The 18369-nt window shown below is 35.7% G+C and overlaps 1 protein-coding gene and 1 long non-coding RNA gene across 3 annotated transcripts in view; one reads left to right on the forward strand and one right to left on the reverse strand.

The window, feature by feature from the left end:
• The window catches only part of LOC143378511 (neurotrimin), a 634196-nt gene that overhangs the window by 99907 nt on the left and 515920 nt on the right, over positions 1-18369 (reverse strand). The gene's annotated exons all lie outside the window — the stretch shown is intronic.
• On the forward strand, positions 15899-16455 carry LOC143378551 (uncharacterized). Its single transcript, XR_013088280.1, has 2 exons — positions 15899-16237; positions 16317-16455. It is a non-coding gene; the product is annotated as an uncharacterized LOC143378551 (long non-coding RNA).

The raw sequence follows: 18369 nt of genomic DNA on the forward strand, positions 1-18369 counted from the left end.
TTTCGGGACTTTTTATCGGATATTTAAGCCACACGAATATCATTTTTGTAATTTATTTAAAGCTGATTTATACTGCAACTTAACGCTGCGAAAATCTGGTTGACAGTTTCCCGACGAAACGGTTCTCCTAAAATCAAAAAACCAAAGCTAGTTTTCGAAACTAAATGCGGGTGGTTATGGCACGACACGTTTAATTTTGAAAATTTTAAAAATGCAAAATGGTGAATCCCTGAAGAAAATTCTGAAATTTTATTTGAAAATTAACCTCGCCATTTTATTATTTTTCAAATTTTTTCCAAATCCCACCTGTCGTGTCCTAGCCATGCGCATATAGTACCTGTCAAAAACATTTTGGTTTTTTAATTTTAGAATAACCGTTTCGTCAGAAAACTGTCTTACATTTTTTTTATTTAAATAAATTTCAAAAAAGAAAATCACATAATTTAAATAACTAATAAAAAATCCTGAAAGTTTCACAGGGATTCGTTAATTAGTTTGCTTTTAATAAATCTCCAAAGATAGCTTTAATTTTCGGGCAATTACCCTGTTGCCTCCCCCCACCCCCCTTAATCTCAAGAATGAGGAATTATTGACCCTTCATTAAACTCGGAGCCTGATCATAGAATCGTTTACATTCCTTTGCAGTAACTCTAGCTAACCCTGCAAAACCGCTGCCCCGGATTTTTAATCGCGTACGGCGCTTCCGCGAGCATCGGACTAAATGAACGCACAAAGGTTTGTCAGGGCAGCGGTTTGTCAGTGTTATGTCCGTTAAATCCTCACCACTACTTCGCCGGCGTACGCTTACAGCGGAGATCCAATCGGTGCGTTTGTTCGTTGAAAAATATTGAAAGCTGTAGCCACAGAGAGAAAGCTCCTTTCTCACTTGTCGTAGAACAAATTGGATTTATAAATAAATCGTGCCCGTTCGTTTTCGCCGCACAAAAGCTTCCGCGTTTGCATACCGGCTCGGCAAATAAATGATTAAAACGTAACTATGGCCACGCGAATATGGCGTTTGTGGATCACTCGTGCCTCCGTGCCGCAGTTCATCGCCATTAACGCGTGTCATGCAGGTACACGCGCGCATAATCACCCGCTCAGTTGTGACGCGCTGATAAAGAATGATATTGGTAACTGACAACGCTTTAGCCGCAAGTTTCGATGAGGCGAGTATTTGACTATATGTACAGAAGAAAAAGAGATCGATTACTCAATTTAATGGACTGCGGTTAGAGCCTGTACGAGAGAACTGAGGACGGGTGGTGCAGCTGAGGAGAAAGTGCATCTCTTGTGCGGAACGAAATGAGAACTGTGCGGTAAATATATTTTGCACACTTTCGAAACTTCTTTGGCGCAATTTACTAAAAGTTAGACAAATTTGTCAGTAAATGTAGTACCGCAAACTGGGGGAACATTGGCAGCACGGGGTAACATTGGCAGACGGTGGGATTACATTGTTTTACGTCAGATTAGTAAAAGTTAACCTGTTAATGCTATTTATATGATGCGCCAATATTACGAGGAGGTTTTAGTTAAGATGTAAGAAATAAAATGAAATAAAGAAATTTAAGTGTCAATGTATCTTACTGACTTCAGATTATAGGATGTGCCAATGTTACCCCGGTACACTGACGTTTGTAGCATGTATTAAGGGGGAAGCCTGGTGTAATTAAATGAAAATCGAGGCATTTTTCGGGAATTTTTTTTAAAGAAAGTATTTGATAGATCTTTCTGAAACTCTCAGGATATTGTATTAACAGGTTAAGGTATATAACAAAAAAAAATTATTAAAAAAGAGCGGCAAATAACAAAGTTATGCCCAGTCCGTTGGCGACGCAATTATTGCACTGCGGGCAACGTAGCGTCTTTTGGTTTCATCTGAAACCAACAATCGAACAATTTTCTTTTAGTTTATGAGTGTACGCACAGAATGAAGAAATATGAAACTTAAAAGATGCGAAATGAACAAATGGCGGCCTCTTGAATAAAAAGTTCACTGTTTCCAACGAAATTTTGCCTCAAATGTCTAAAAAAAAGTTATTTATTTAAACAATATCATTATACTAATAACTTAGTACTATGAAGAAAATGTTCACAAATATCCGTGCACAAGGCCAAGTCGATTGGTTGAATATTTTTGGAGTAATATTGCCCGCAAAGTGTGAAACTGTCGTTTCGAGAAAAACGCATTTCAAGTTTTGTGGTAGCCTGGCGCTCCGTAGCAAAATCGGCTATATCCGCTTTAATTTTTCGAATTTCGTTTTGCGGCTTTGGGAACATATTGTCGTGATGTTCAACTATTGATTTATGCAAAAAGAAAATCGATTTCTTCGACCCCCTACACTAGACTCCCCCCCTTAAATGTGTAAAAAAAGTTATTTATTTAAACAATATCATTATACCAATAACTTAGCTCTGTGAAGAAAATGTTCACAAATATCCGTGCACAAGGCCAAGTCGATTGGTTGAATATTTTTGGAGTAATATTGCCCGCAAAGTGTGAAACTGTCGTTTCGAGAAAAACGCATTTAAAGTTTTGTGGTAGCCTGGCGCTCCGTAGCAAAACCGGCTATATCCGCTTTAATTTTTCGAATTTCGTTTTGCTGCTTTGGGAGCATATTGTCGTGATGTTCAACTATTGATTTATGCAAAAAAAAAAATCGATTTCTTCGATCCGCTACACCAGGCTCCCCCCTTAAAGAAGGAAGAGGCATTGAGCTATAAGAATACCTGGAGAGAGAATAGCAGGGGGAAGAAGTAGCGGCGACAGTGGTCCGAGGGAAATAACCCAAACCTAACCCCAACCCAGACCTATCCTTCTTCTTCCTATTATCCCTCTCTATCAGTACTATCTTGTGTTATGTATGTATAGTGCCTATCCGAGGTATAGTGACTTACAAGGGAACATCCCATTCGTGAATATGTAGGGAATTTCCCCCTGATTATAACGCAATTTTTGTTCGCTGCCCAAATTCACTCTAAGGGGGTGTAATTGACCCCTGAAAATCCGGTTATTTTCCGATTTTCTGTTATAACTCGCGAACTGTAAGAGATAGAATAAAAGTTTCAAGTCAAAAGTTCCTTCTTTTAATTAGATCTATCAGTTGGCGAAGAAATTATATTACAGTTCACGAGTTATAACACAAAATCGGAAAACAACCGGATTTTCGGGGGTCAATTACACCCCCTTAGAGTGAATTTCGGAAGCGAACAAAAATTGCGTTACAATCAGAAGGAAATTCCCTACATATTCACGAAGTTTCAGAATTTTTGGAATTTTCGGGTTCGGGATCATCCCTTGTTTGGTGTGAAGTCCCTCAGCGGGGTCTTACCCGACACCCTGATGGGTACTGGCCGCTAAACGTGCCCCCCTAGTACTACCTCTTGCAGGACTGTATTTAGAGAGGACCAGGACAAAGCCGAGGCCCTAACAGAAAATAAAACAGAAATTTAAGATATTTTTCTTATCATTATTAAAGGACATCAATTAAACTTTGCTACTGGCTATTAAAAATTGTCTCATATTAAATACAAATACATTTTAGTAAATTATATGTATTGCATTAGAACAGTAGTAATATTAATTATTTTATATTAATAACTTATGTTAAATTAAAATCACTGCATGTCTTGAAGTCATTTTTGAGGTTTTACCGTGGCAGTCAGAGTGTTAAACGAATACCGAACTCTCGGAATGGGTATAGCTTGCAGTAGGTATTCACGAATCTCGGTTTATAACACGTCTCCGGTTATAAGTGTACCTAACCTAGATAAGAGTTATAAAATGGACACATGTGTTTTCCTTGCTGTTTTCACAGGTCAGAGCCAGTAGCAAAGCTTATTTGATGTATTTTACTTAATTGATGTAAACATGTTAATTATTAAATTATATAACAAAATTTTCAAAATCCTGCCAAAGTTCCCCCAGTTTAATAAGTTACATCTTTTATGGAGATGTTTTATAACACAGCAGTAAAGCATAAAATAATGATAAACAAGAAATAAAATGCCTTCGAATAGAAATAGGGGTTGCAGCATGTATTGAATTGTAAGGTTATGTTACTAAAATTTTGGTGAGTAGAAATGCGGACATGGCGGAGATTCACTTGACCCTAAACCTACCTCACCTGTTTTCTACTTTAAAAAATTAAAAATAGTAAAAAATCTACATCCAGAGCACAATACGGTATCTGTTTTTGTTATTAAATAAGAACTTTTACTGCAAAAACTATTTTCTGCCCAATTATCGAATACCAATAATGCCACAACCTACCACGTTCCTATCACAACCAGCTAAAACACGGTCGAAAAATCATGAGTCTCTCATTTTAAAAGTTTTTCGTTTCTTATGCTGCACTTTGATTAGCCCAAACCTCGTGCAACACTCGCGTAAATGCTCAAATAAAATAGAAATATTTTGTTGCAACTATAGTACAAACGTAGCGCTTATAATAATAAGAAAAATACTAAATGTGCAGAAATGGGGACATTCACCTTATTTCTTTGATGAACAATAAAATCTTTAAAATTGGCAGAGCTATGCTACCTACATTATGTAAATCGATGTTGACCAACTTGTTTAGCTCGTATCTAACAAGGGCCGAAAATTCTGATTTTTTTGAAACTGCAGATTTTTAGAGGACCTAAATTGTAGTTTAAATAAATAATCGTTCATCATTCCGAATTTTAGACAATTCGATTGCATAACTTTATATAGTGTAAAAATCCATTCAGTTTTCATTGTAATCATTTTTTTTATATCTACTACAGTTTTTAAGATGTACAGGAAAGTAGGAAATCATACATTAACCTTTAAGGGGTGTTTTCACCCTGAAGAACCGAAACTGGGCACAAACGAAAAATTTCCCGATACATACTGCGTTTGAGGTCCTCTACAAACTGGCACAGTTTCAAAAAAAAAAATGTTCGGGCAACCGAACTTCCCTTGTATGTCAATCATACAGCAACCTGAACATAACCCGATCTATGACTATTTTTATGACCGCATTTTTGCAGTATTCTATATTTCTTTCAAATATTATCCAAATATTAAATAAATAATACAAAATATTGTTAAAAAACAGATTTTTCTATATTTCCCCATTTTATGCAAGAAGGGCCTGAGAGGGCTATAATTAAAATTAATTTCACTGATTAATTTATTACATAATTCCGATTGTAATTATGCAACTACAAAGGAGACACATGTATCAATTTTTTAAATATTATAGACAGTTTTACAACTTCACTTTTCTCGAAACTGACTTTTGGCACATGTTTTGGCACTGTGGTCCCTCTTTGCATCCAACAGTACAATTGTGAGAGCTTACTGTTTCCATATGAATTTTGGAGGAGTCTAATAATAACAACCCTGCTGAACGAAACGAACCATCTCATGCAATATTGAAATGTTTGAAATTCAAGCAATATGAAAATGTACACGTGTACTATAACCCACGTTATAGCAATTTATCACAAAAACATAAAATTATTATTGAAAATCTTTGGAACGAGAAATAATACAACGTCTCCCAATACTAAATAATATATAAATTGAAAATAATATTCCATTTAATACAATCAATGGGTCTGAAAACATTGTGTATTTAAACAATTTACCTAAACTGTCTTTAAAATTAATTTATTAACGCAAATTTATTCAAATGTTTAAACTTTAGACAATTTTAAAGCACACATATTAAGCACACAATATTTGATGCTACTACTTATTGAAGTACCAAATGCTAAACCTACACGGTACATATTCCATCTAAATAAATCCCTGCGGTTTACATAAACAAATTCTTCGCTTTTAGGTCACAATTCCTTAGGTATAACCACGAGTGAAACTGTGCATTCTATATTAAATATTTCGATCCCTTCGAGCTCCCTCAGAATTCTTCGAAACCCATTTGTGCCCCCTATATTGCGAGGTGCACTTTCCTTCAGATGGTACGTGTACAGCGGTTGCTCTGCTGACCAGACAACTAGGAAGGGTAATCCGACACTTTTTCGTCAGAGGAATAGAGAGACGTAGATCGCCTTATTATGTATTTGGTGGTACGTATGTATGTACGTAGCTACGTCCAGGCGATGTCGGTGGATAACGAGGGAGCTTCTCCTTTCCTCTATCTCTTTTTCCATCCTGGCCCCTGTTCCACCTTGGTTTTTCTGTTTTCATTTCGCTGTTTGCCCTCGCGCACCTCGCGTGCTGTCTGTGACGAGTTCTGGACAATTTTTTCCACTGGAAGATATTTTCCTCCACGGTCCGTTGCTTTCTTGTTATCTGCCACGGGCCACGTGAAAGGGGGTGGGAGACGGGAACAAGAAAAATGGAGGAAGAGCAGAAACAGCGGGAGCGAACGGGAAAAAGGTCTTTGTAACATGGCGAGGAGAAAACAGGGAAAGTTCGACACCCGAATCGAACATCGAGTTCGGGGAACAATAGATCACTTCGCCCAGACACACGATCTACAGGACAATTCAGTGCCCTAATCGAAATTGTTCGATTCGTCGCAGTACGTATTCCGAACGTACGGCTGGTATGGCTACGAGTGTCTACTCGCAGGATGCATAAAATGCAAATATAAATGCCTCCCGTTTGGAGCAGTACATGTGCCATACTGTTGGAAATGGTAAAAAAAAAAAAGAAATTAACAAAACAGTAAAATCTCGACGACATATATATATATTTCGATATTTTCGAGTTCATGGCAATGTGTATTTTTGAAGAACAAAGTGATCTTACAAGGGGACCTTCGGGTTTGGAAATTTCAAAATGTATTTATACTTGGTGTACGTGAAGGCCTTTACCTGGACATTAATTTCCCAGAGCAGTAAGGCGCGCTTTTCAGCCAAATTCGAGAAATTGACTTTGAAAAATTCAATGAAAAGTATGATTTTTCAAGCTAGAGATAATTGGGAATAAGATGTGGGTTTTAAATTGAAAATGATATTTAAATATCTGTTAATTCGCACGAATTTGGTAGATGTTCGAATGAATAAAATAGAAGTGTCAATGGTGAAACTAGTCGTGAGTGCTGTGCACTTACCTCAGAATTTTTCAAAGTCGATTTTCTCGATTTGCTTTGGGAAATTAATGCCCGAGCGAAGGTACACTAACAAGGGGAGGACACCATGTGGTAGACAGCGATTTTGATGAGCCTTGGCACGATGGATCCAGGTCGAAAATAAGTAAATAGGTGTCTCAGCGTTTCTGCCAATGGGTCTTAATAATAGAGATATTTATATGTAAATTATTAAAAATTTCAGTGGCCGTGAGGTTTTAGTGGGTAAAAACCCCACACTACCCTGGCGCCCACGGGGGATTCCCCTCTGAAGGAGTCGGGGTGCCTTTTGAAGATTTCCCCAAGTTAAAAAAATAATTTATAATTTTTTTTTAACGTGGAGACATCTTTGAGTCATTCCACGCGAAGTCGGACACTTTTCGGAGTAACATTTCGGATTCTGGTGCAACTTGGATATGTTGTAGTCTTTAGGGGTATATAAACATATCTCGAAGGATTTTTCGAAATGTCAAAAATTGTGGATGTTACAGCTCTTTGAAATATAATATTTACTATTTTTCCAAAAATTATAACTGTTGCACTAATAAACTGATAAAAATGACCTTTTGGGTGCTTACAGTGCAGATATAAGAGTACCTAATAAAAATTATTTCACTTAATAAAAACGAATATTTGACCATTTATTTAGTAATTGTTCTAAACAAATGCAATTTTATAGTTGAAGGCACCTTTTTAAAAATTTTGAAAAATAGGAGGATAAATCCCTGTTTTTCCTCTTTATGGAGATGTTTTGAAAAACGTGGACGTTTTAAAATTGGCCAAAAGAAAATTAATTCAATGTAACGCTGCGTCAAATCACACCGGCTCGACTGGTCGCTCGGGCTGTGCGGTACTCGCAGCGGCCGAGCGGCTATACCTGCCACATTTATATCTTCAAACGGCGCCCCGACGCCTCCAGAAGCGAATCTCCTGCGGGCGCCAGGGTAGTGTGGGATCTTTACCCACTAAAACCCCATGGCCACTATGAAAATTTTAATAATTTCCATGTAAATATCTCTATTATTAAGGCCCATTGGCTGAAACGCTCGGACACCTATTTACTAATTTTCGACATAGATCCATCGTGCCAAGGCTCATCAAAATCGGTGTCTACCTCATGTTGTCCACCCTTGTAAGTATCAATATTTTCTGAAATTGACAAACCTGAAGTTTCCCTTGTTAGCTCCTTAGTAGCTACATGTGAAAGTAATTTTTCCTATCTGTAAATCTTTAAACCTATTTCATATTAGGTGTAAACAAAACCCCATATTTTACCTGTGATAACACAAATTGTTGTACTCTTTGAACGGTTTTATTCGGTATCCTAACAATAAAACTAATAGTATGTAGATACACGATAAGAGATATGTTGGCTAACACTACTGATGATTGTTGATGCAATAGGTACATTTGAAATTAATTATTTTGAAAAAGAAAAAGGTGGTCCATGTTACCACCTCTTCCCCTAATAAGAAGATAATTCAAATCTTCAAGTAACAAAGACGAAACGAGGCGACTTTCACCCCAACTTCCTGAGCGCAGACTTAGGAGTATTGTGTTAAGCAAATCCATCGCGGCCGAAAATTAAAGGAAACATCGAAGACCCCCGTTTAAAGGTCGTAACTCCTCCCCTCTTCGATGTGCGAAGAAATCTCGGAAATAGGGTTTACGGGGGATTTACGACGCGACGGTCGCAAGCGAAGCGTGATATTTGCACCTTTAAAACCGGTAATCCAGAAGTCCTCCTCGGCCCCTGATTACTCCACAGTGGCGCAGGGAATCGTAGGGTTTTCTTGGTTGCTCGAGTAGTGTTCCAGATTGCGCGCGTTTCACGATATTAGAGGGAAAGTAATGGCACTGAGTGGCAACACGGTAGGAGGGTGGTCTGAGGTGAGAGTAGCGTCGGAAAAGGTCGGATCAACAGCTCGAAAGATGAGAAGAAGTGGTTAACGTGGAGCTTAACCGTCCCCCCGAGTTACGTAATGAATAACAACGGTATGAAGTGTTTGCCATCGGCAACAGAAGAACTTCCGTGCAAACACTCTGTCCTCTGTTTACAACGTTTAATTAGCATGTTTCAATTGAGACCCGCGCCATACGGTCTATAAGTGGAGGCGCAGAATAATCCAGTTAATAGTTGCGACCTTTTCGGTATACGGAAGTCTTGTTTGCACGTCCACAATGTCGTGCAGAGTTGTGTAAACAATCTTTGTTATTATTTCTGTCATTTCGTCGAAGGAAAACCACTATCCTGTTAATGGGGGTATCTGGTTTAGGACGCTGAAAAACTTCGACCGTTTTATTTCAGGCAAAAATTGGATCCCCTAGGATGTACATAATTTGACAACTCCGGCGGCGCGTCGCTACGAAGATATATTAATAAAACAATGTTAAATGAATTATTATTGAATAAAAAAAAGTGTTCTTGTTGTCTGAATATACAGTAAAACACCCTTAAAGTTTTGGAAAGATTCGCTTCATATTTGTTGAGAAAATAATTCTTAAAAATCACCGTGTTTTCAGCGTCCTAAACCAGGTTCTCCCCTCACGGGGGAATGCGCTTTAGGCAACGCTAAAATACACCGATTTTGGGAAATTTTTTCTGGAGAAATTATGAAGCATATCATTTTGAACATTTGTATGGCTTTATATTTATTTTGAAGAAAGGAAAAAAGAGTGTTAAGTTGAAAATATTCATCGTAGATGTCGCTATCGACGCATCTTGCTACAGCGTCGTCGCCGAAGTTGCAAAACGGTAGGGGTATTTAGAGAAAACTATTTAACCAATCGACTTGCCCTTGCACATACAACTAGATAATTAAAAACTATTGACGATGCACCTTAAAAACCCCCAAAAAATCGAAAATTGACAAAATTGTAGTGCTTAGGAAGAGAAGTACAATTTTGCAGCAAATTTTTTAATCTATTTATGCAATATTGAAGTATTGAAATTAATAATTTTTATAATACCTACTAGAATTCCATCAATAATAGTGTGGAATTATCTAGTTGTATGTGTAGAGGCAAGTCGATTGGTTGAATACTTCTCTCTAAATTACCCCCACTGTTTTGCAACTTCGGCGGCTACGCTGTAGCAAGATGAGTCGATAGCGACATCTACAATGCATATTTTTAACATAATTTTTTTGTTATTTCTTCAAAAGTAAAATATAGCTATAAAAATGTTCAAAATGATTTTCTTTATAATTTTTCCAGAAAAAATTCCCAAAAATCAGCTTGGTCTAGCGTTGCCTAAAGCAGGCCTTCCCAAGTAGGGGAAATGCACCCCTAAAACAGATGTTTCGGTTCTCCCTCCACCGGTGCGCCTTCAGCTAAGGTGGGACGACTCCTACAACCCTCTCTCCGAGGAGACAGTAACGTCGCTGGGAAGCATGTTGGGCGCTTTAGGGCGAAATTACCAAATGTGTCAAATTTTTATAGGAAATTTCATAATGACTTAAATATAGTAGGAAAGATTAAAATTTAAACAAGTTTAAATTTTAATTTAACAATTTATGTAATACATTTTTTGTAATTCTTTTTACGTCATTTTGTAATGCTAGTTTAAATTTTAATTTTTCCTACTGTTTTTAAGTCATTTTAAAATTTAAACTAGTTTAAATTTTAATTTAACAATGTATGTAATACATTTTTTGTAATTCTTTTTACGTCATTTTGTAATGCTAGTTTAAATTTTAATTTTTCCTACTGTTTTTAAGTCATTTTAAAATTTAAACTAGTTTAAATTTTAATTTAACAATGTATGTAATACATTTTTTGTAATTCTTTTTACGTCATTTTGTAATGCTAGTTTAAATTTTATTTTTTCCTACTATTTTTAAGTCATTATGAAATTTCCAATAAAAATTTGACACATTTGGTACTTTCGCCCTAAAGCGCCCAATATGCTTCCCAGCGACGTTACTGTCTCCTCGGAGAGAGGGTTGTAGGAGTCGTCCCACCTTAGCTGAAGGCGCACCGGTGGAGGGAGAACCGAAACATCTGTTTTAGGAGTGCATTTCCCCTACTTGGGAAGGCCTGGCCTAAAGTATAGTCCCTTCCTAAGGCGGGAGGGTCATTTGGAGGAACATAAAAAGATATATTTTTTTTAAATTTTGAATGTCTAAATATTCAAGAATATAATCCCCACATTTCATGAAACTCTCTTAAATATTAGCTAAGATATAACGCATTAAATATGCCAATTATTATGGCGACGACGACTCCAAGAATTTAAAGGTATTCTCGATTTGACAGTGAAAAAAAGTGAAAACATGGATCACGTATACAAAGAGATGGACTCGCAGCGTTCGTAATTTGCAAAACTGAAAAAAAATTGGTAGAGGGGTTTTGACTGACGCCCTAATAAAGAAGCTGTCTACGTACTACGGCTTGGCGACAAGAAAACATACAGATTAGGTTAGAAATATGAAAAATTGCGATTATAGCTACGCTTCTCTATTATGTATCCGACGAACGCTACACCGAATCACTCTCTATGCCCTCTGGGTGCCGAAAGTGGATGTGAATGAAGACGCGCCGAATTCGCCGGAACACAAAATATTCGATCATAAAGCACCGCTTGCACCAGTACTTGTGCAAGCATCTTGGCCAATATACGAAGTTCTATCAAAGTAAGACCTCGTAGAGCGACGCCTAAGCGGGTACACTCAAAATTCAAATAAAAGTTTCAATGCGAATATTTGGCGTTTAGCTCCAAAGCACTGAGACCTCAAGGCCCTACAAATGGCTCTATCTTTGCTGCCAGCATGTTTATGAAGGCTATTATAGTGTCTTAGAAACAGCGATAATAATGGTGATTAAAATAGGACTGGAAAGCAACAGGATGGCGGATATAATAGACAATCGACACCCAGGCAGACTGCGCCATAGAAGTCAAGGAGGTGCTCACTTAACTAATGCTGGCGGAAAAATAAATTATTCAGCTTCAAGTGACGATTTTTATGAAGAGGGAGAGTAGGTACTATATACATGTACAACTTTGGAATAGGTGACTAAAAAAACTATCTGACAGTAAAAAAAAATATATATATATATATTTTATATATTTTTTTTTTACTGTCAATATATATAAATATATATATATAATATAAAAAATTGTCTGACAGTAAAAAAAAAATATATATAAGATATATATATATATATATATATAAAATAAAAAAAAATATATATATATATATATAGTTGATTAGAGTTAGAATGATATTTTTAATGTTAATATCTATTTTTTGTGGGGGGGTTTTATAAAGTTAATTTATAGGAAATATTTTTTTATATTGATGAATTTTGATAAGATTTTGATTATACCTACGCTTATATACTACATGTGAAAAAAAAATAAAAACATTGGTACTATTTCTTCAACATTTTTTCAGCTGTTTTATCTGTCAAGGTCGTCTCTTTCCATAAGAGTACGTGTAGAATTAGTGAAAATTAAAATCGTTATAACTCAGCAATCATTTAGTGCATTCGTTTAAATTTTTTGGAGCACATCAGGAAGATTAGAAAGAACAATTTCACAATTTTTCATCAACTTGGTACCATTTTGAAGATAGGTCCAATACACCCTTAATGCTTCGTTTCGGTACATCGAAAGTAAAGGAGGAACATATATATAATAGCACACAGTGTATATGCAATAGTACATAGAATAGTAGTGTGCTTGCAATGACATCAGTCCAACTATTCCACTCTTAACACTTTATGCACGTAGATACAGACGAAACGAGAATGGACTTGAAAAGCATGCAGCGAAAAGTTGCGAACTTCTTCAGCGGCTTGCAGGAATAACGAATTCAGGTAACTTAAGATCACTCTGACTCCCGCGTGTAACATTCACCAAAGCGTTATGTGAAAAATTTGAATGCTGAATTCTTTTATACACGAGCGTTTACTATTTGCAATTTGCATTAAGAGAAACAAACTTTCAGCTGAACATATGCAGAAAATAAATTCATATTTACAGTCGAAATAAGATTTTTCTACTAAAAAATATTATGAGAAATTTTTAACTACGGCAAGTAATTAAAAATATAAATGAAATTGTCTTATTATGACACGCCATAATATATCAATTACAAAAAACTAAATAATTTGTATGTTCTTCTTTTAAACACAAAACCACGATCTTAAAAAAATAGATATAGGTACTAAAAATTATGTAAATTCAAACAGCGTAGACTACTCCAACAACTGGGGTGTTTCCATATGGCACATACTATTTAAGGGGTTATGCCTACCTGCAAGGTCTGAAAACACAAGTATTTTCGGGATTTTTTTTAAAACACCCGAAGACTTTTTTTTTAAATAAACCTTTATGTATTCGAAAGTGTGCATGTTAAACTACTTGTGGTAATTTTTGCGATGGAAAATATACATAAATAAAAAAAAATATTAGCGATCTCTCGGCAGCGATTTTTTTGTCAGTAGTTTGCGGTGAACATTCTAATTCTGACCTGGTTCATCTGAAATAAAAAATTCACGGGAATTTAGTTAGTACATTGGATTATCTTGTCCTTAATCGTTTATTATCCCAAGATATTAATTTGCTACAAAAAGGCAACTTCTCATAGCAAAAGTATCGATTTTCACCACAGAATCGCGCTCATGTTTCATCATTTTCCATCTGTAAAATAACAACTACCCAACCGAAATGAAAAACCCACGATTAAGGACAAGCTAATCTAATCTACTGACTAAATTTGGTGGAATTTTTTATTTCTGATGAACCAGGTCGTAGCTATAGTGATCACCGTAATAAAAAAAACGCTGTCGGGAGATCGCTTATAATTCCATTATTTATTTAGTTATCGCATTGCAAAAAAAACTACAAGAACTTTAAAATATATATTTTCGAATATACTACCGTTTATTTAAAAAATGTCTTCAAATTGAAGAAACAAAAATCCCGAATATACTTGCGTTTTCAGATTTTGCAGGTAGGCATAACCCCTTAAGTGCTACGATTGTGACAAATATTATAAGAAATAAAATTTTCCGTTTGGTATTTCATTGCATTACTTAAAAAACTGGTTGCGATTCAGAAACAAACATTCGGGCACGATGCTACGAATTTTCCCAGTGGAGGAATATAGGAGTTAAGTGACTCGCGGCGGAAGCCGACTATTCATAACTCAAAACGAAGTTTCTTTAACGATAGAACCGATGAAAGCGACCCTGTTGGAATTATAATGTACTTGTGACGGCATTCGAGCGGCAATATACGACTGAATCTTTTGGTGTCCACGAATACCCAGTGAGTTTCCTCGGCAGCAGCAAAAGCCACTTTGTACTTTGCAAGTTGTGCCAGAAGCCTGTGAAGGAGTAGCTTACTTGTTCGACTGTTTGGCCAACCGACGATTTATGCAGTGTACTTATTTGAAAACTGCTTGTTAATATAAAATGTGGATAAGTTAGCTGTAATTTAAAATCGTGTGCCTTTGTTTCAGCGGTGGGCAAAATTTTGATTTCAATAAAACTTCGAATAACGAATAAAAGTGAAACAGTTATTCGTCATGCGTCGAATAAACTTAACCCGAGTTAAATTTATTCGACGAATAAAATTAATTTTTCTCTTCGACGAGAATTTATTCGGCGAATGAAGAAGTTAAGTTTTTTTATTCGTCGAGTGTTTCAACTTCAGCGTCGAATAAATTGTTTAACTTTAACTGTGACTGTAACTTTAACTTTATTTGACGGTGTATTCAGCGTCGAATAATTTTCTGGCGAGGGTTCAAGCCGCCGAGAACCGGGGCTTTTATTCTCATCGAATAAAAAAAGTTAACTTTATTCGTCGAATAATCTAAAGTTAGAGTAACTTTTATTTCATCTTTATTTAAATATTTTTTTATTTAGTTAACCCATTAACTGCCTTTTTTTTTTAATTTTTGGCCGGATAAGTTATATATATCCGGCCAAAAATTATAAAATATTTTTTTATTTAGTTAACCCATTAACTGTCAATTTTTTTTTTAATTTTTGGCCGGATAAGTTATGTATATATATATATATATATATATATATATATATATATAAAATATTATATAAATATAAAAAGTTTAACTTTATTCGTCGAATAATCTAAAGTTAAAGTAACTTTTATTTCATCCTTATTTAAATATTTTTTTATTTATATATATATATATAAAATATTATATAAATAAAAAAAGTTAACTTTATTCGTGCACAAAAAGTTGCATAACAGTATAATTATATTCAACTTATGTTTCGTTTTGAAAATATTCGATATTTCTGAAAAAGTCCCAAATGGGGATTGTGACTGGTTGCATGAAAGAAAACTAATAAGAAACTATTTCTTTTATTATATGCTTAATCTGATACATACAAAAATAGCTGTTATTTATGCAATTTTTCCATACAGTCCACATGTAACCCGACGCAATTCCAATTCTGTTCCCTTCAACTTACAGACGCATTTCAAATTCGTTCGCTCGTTGTAAAGAAACGAAGCACAGAATACTCACTTTCTGCTACACACAATATTGACTGATATATAACGAAACTAAACTGTTAGGCGTACCAAATATATTTTTGGCGCCGAGTGGTGTACGTAAAATTCCAAAATCCCCAAATGGGGAACAATCCCACGAGGCAGCTAATGGGTTAATGCCCAACTCTGCTTTGTTTGTAAAATGTACTAATCTTAATGGGAAGTATATTATAAACTTTAGATACATAATTTTATAATCTTTAGATACAGATTATTAGCATTTTTTATAAACAGCCCTAAATTAATCATTACAAGAAATGAAGCTTGCCAACGAAGTCGACTTTGTTAGTTACATGGAGGCTGCTGACGAAAATGGGCAGTTTACATCCTCTCCTCGATCAACCCGTTCAATTTTGCACTGTATAGTAAGGAGGAAGGCGAGGGGTTCTGTGTAGGCGGCACGACGAGCTCTAGAATGATTTCACGTGGGAGATGAAGTTTCGTAAGTAGCCAGTCGGCTGTACCTTGCATGCCGACAATTTCGTGTCTCAAAGAGGGCTACGACGCGACAGAAGAAGGGCAACACGAGGCCAGATGGGAGAGTGGGCACGTTTACGTGGACGAAACTCACGGGATTATATTGCTGCAGATGGGATGCAGGAGTCCCCTGTATCTCGAGAATACCAATTTGATTTCGGTACGAATGTCGGAAACGGAGCCGGAAGCTCGTAAAGCATACAATAAACGTGCCCAACGATCCTTACTTGTCGTTGCAGAGACCGGACTGGTGAATCCACTGTCCTGGAGGCTAGAGCAGACTGGAGCAAAAGGGAGATGATGAACGCACTTAAAGAAGAGACGATGGATCCTCGTGCATTCTTTTCCCAGCTCTTGTTATATCAGATGATGTATATTCTTCTGTCAATTTCCTATGCTGTACCCAAAATTCCAGTGGACATTGAGAGCAAAAATGGACTAACCCACATTTTTTGGGAAGTTCAGTTAGCAGCAATAATGTGTTCTAATTAGGCTGTACTAATCATATAAAATAGGATAAATTAATTATTTTTCAATGTGGATTTGTGCGGTTTAGCTCGCAACCCTAGTGGCACTTCTGGTTGGCCCACAGTATACCCAAGTTGGGAATTAGTTGGCCATCAAAATGCCAACAATAAATGCTACAAGGGAATTCCTCATTTGAGGCTATCAGCGCAATAGTGGTGTAACCCCGAAACTTTTGTTCTGAGATAACGGCAAATGAAATTATTGGCGTTATAATGTCTGTTTAAAATTTCTACTTTTGGGTACATGGGTATGATTTTTTATAAAATATAATTGCTAAGGTGTATATTATTTGTATATTAAATAATGACCAATGCTGCAGAGGCCAGTATTTTCCGACGTAGATCAACGAAATGCTCAGTGCAAAGACACGTTTTTGTGCTGCCACTTTGTGTATGTATTTGTGGGGTTGCTCAGGACACTATAGAATTAAAATGTTGCACTATAAGAAGTGGGTTTCCGCTGAAATGTCAGTTCACCCAAAATTGTGGGTTACGCAACTATTGCGCTGATAGCCTAAATTGATTTAGCCACTGATGCTGTTATACCTGCATATGTACATTCCTAATGGATTTGTGTAGCATTCTCGGCTGTTCGTAGTGGGTCATTGTGTTTTGTAAGTATAATAACTTCTCAATTTCAGTTTCTTCTGAATTGTCTAGATGGCGCATAGAATGTAATTAATTTTAAAGCAGTGAACACATAATAAAACTATATACAAGGGAGGACACCATGTGGTAGACACCGATTTTGATGAGCCTTGGCACAATGGATCTATGTCGAAAATAATTAAATAGGTGTCCGAGCGTTTCAGCCAATAAGCCTTAATAATAGAGACATTAACATGTAAATTATTAAAAATTTCATAGTGGCCGTGGGGTTTTCATGGGTAAAGATCCCATCCTACCCTGGCGCTCCCGGGGGATTCCCCTCTGAAGTAGTCGGGGTGCCTTTTGAAGATTTTCCCAAGTTAAAAAAATAATTTATAAAAAAAAATTTATAAATTTTTTTTAACTATCTCTATTATTAAGGCCTATTGGCTCAATCGCTCGGGCACCTATTTACTTATTTTCGACATAGATCCATCGTGCCAAGGCTCATCAAAATCAGTGTCTACCACATGGTGTTCTCCCCTTGTTAGTTATAATCTTAAATTTATTAACGTCAAATTAAATTTCAATTAACGACTTACGCCGCCGCGGTTTCAAGTAATATATCTATGTTACTGTTAAATACTAACAATAACTGTATTATTATGTATGTTATTGTTAAATATTACAGTACCAAAAATATCAATTTTCAAGTAAAATACCTTTGATTAACATTGATTTTTATCTATTAAATTCTTTAAAATGTACCTACTGTGATGAATGAAAAGAAAAAGAATTTATTATAGGTGAAAATGTGTCAACTATAATCACACACAAACATCGTTTTGTACGAAAAATAATAATTTTCTCAAAAGAACTCCTTCAAATTAATTTAATTATTATTAATTTAATTATTACATACTCTTCATAATTTAACACGACTGCTTATTTTAAAGGTTTATAATAATAAATTATGAAGAGTATGTAATAATTAAATTAATTTGAACTGTATTACTGCATTTAAAGATAATACTTTATAGTATAAAAAATATTTATTAATTTCTAAAATGTACGTTGCTACCTATAGTACCTATTGAATATAACCTGTGCTGTAGCTAAACGTGTATGTATTGTATGTACTATGTATTAATAATAATACACACTTGTTTCGATTTTT

The sequence above is a fragment of the Andrena cerasifolii genome, chromosome 2, assembly GCF_050908995.1.
Source record: "Andrena cerasifolii isolate SP2316 chromosome 2, iyAndCera1_principal, whole genome shotgun sequence".
NCBI classification, from domain to species: Eukaryota; Metazoa; Arthropoda; class Insecta; order Hymenoptera; family Andrenidae; genus Andrena; species Andrena cerasifolii.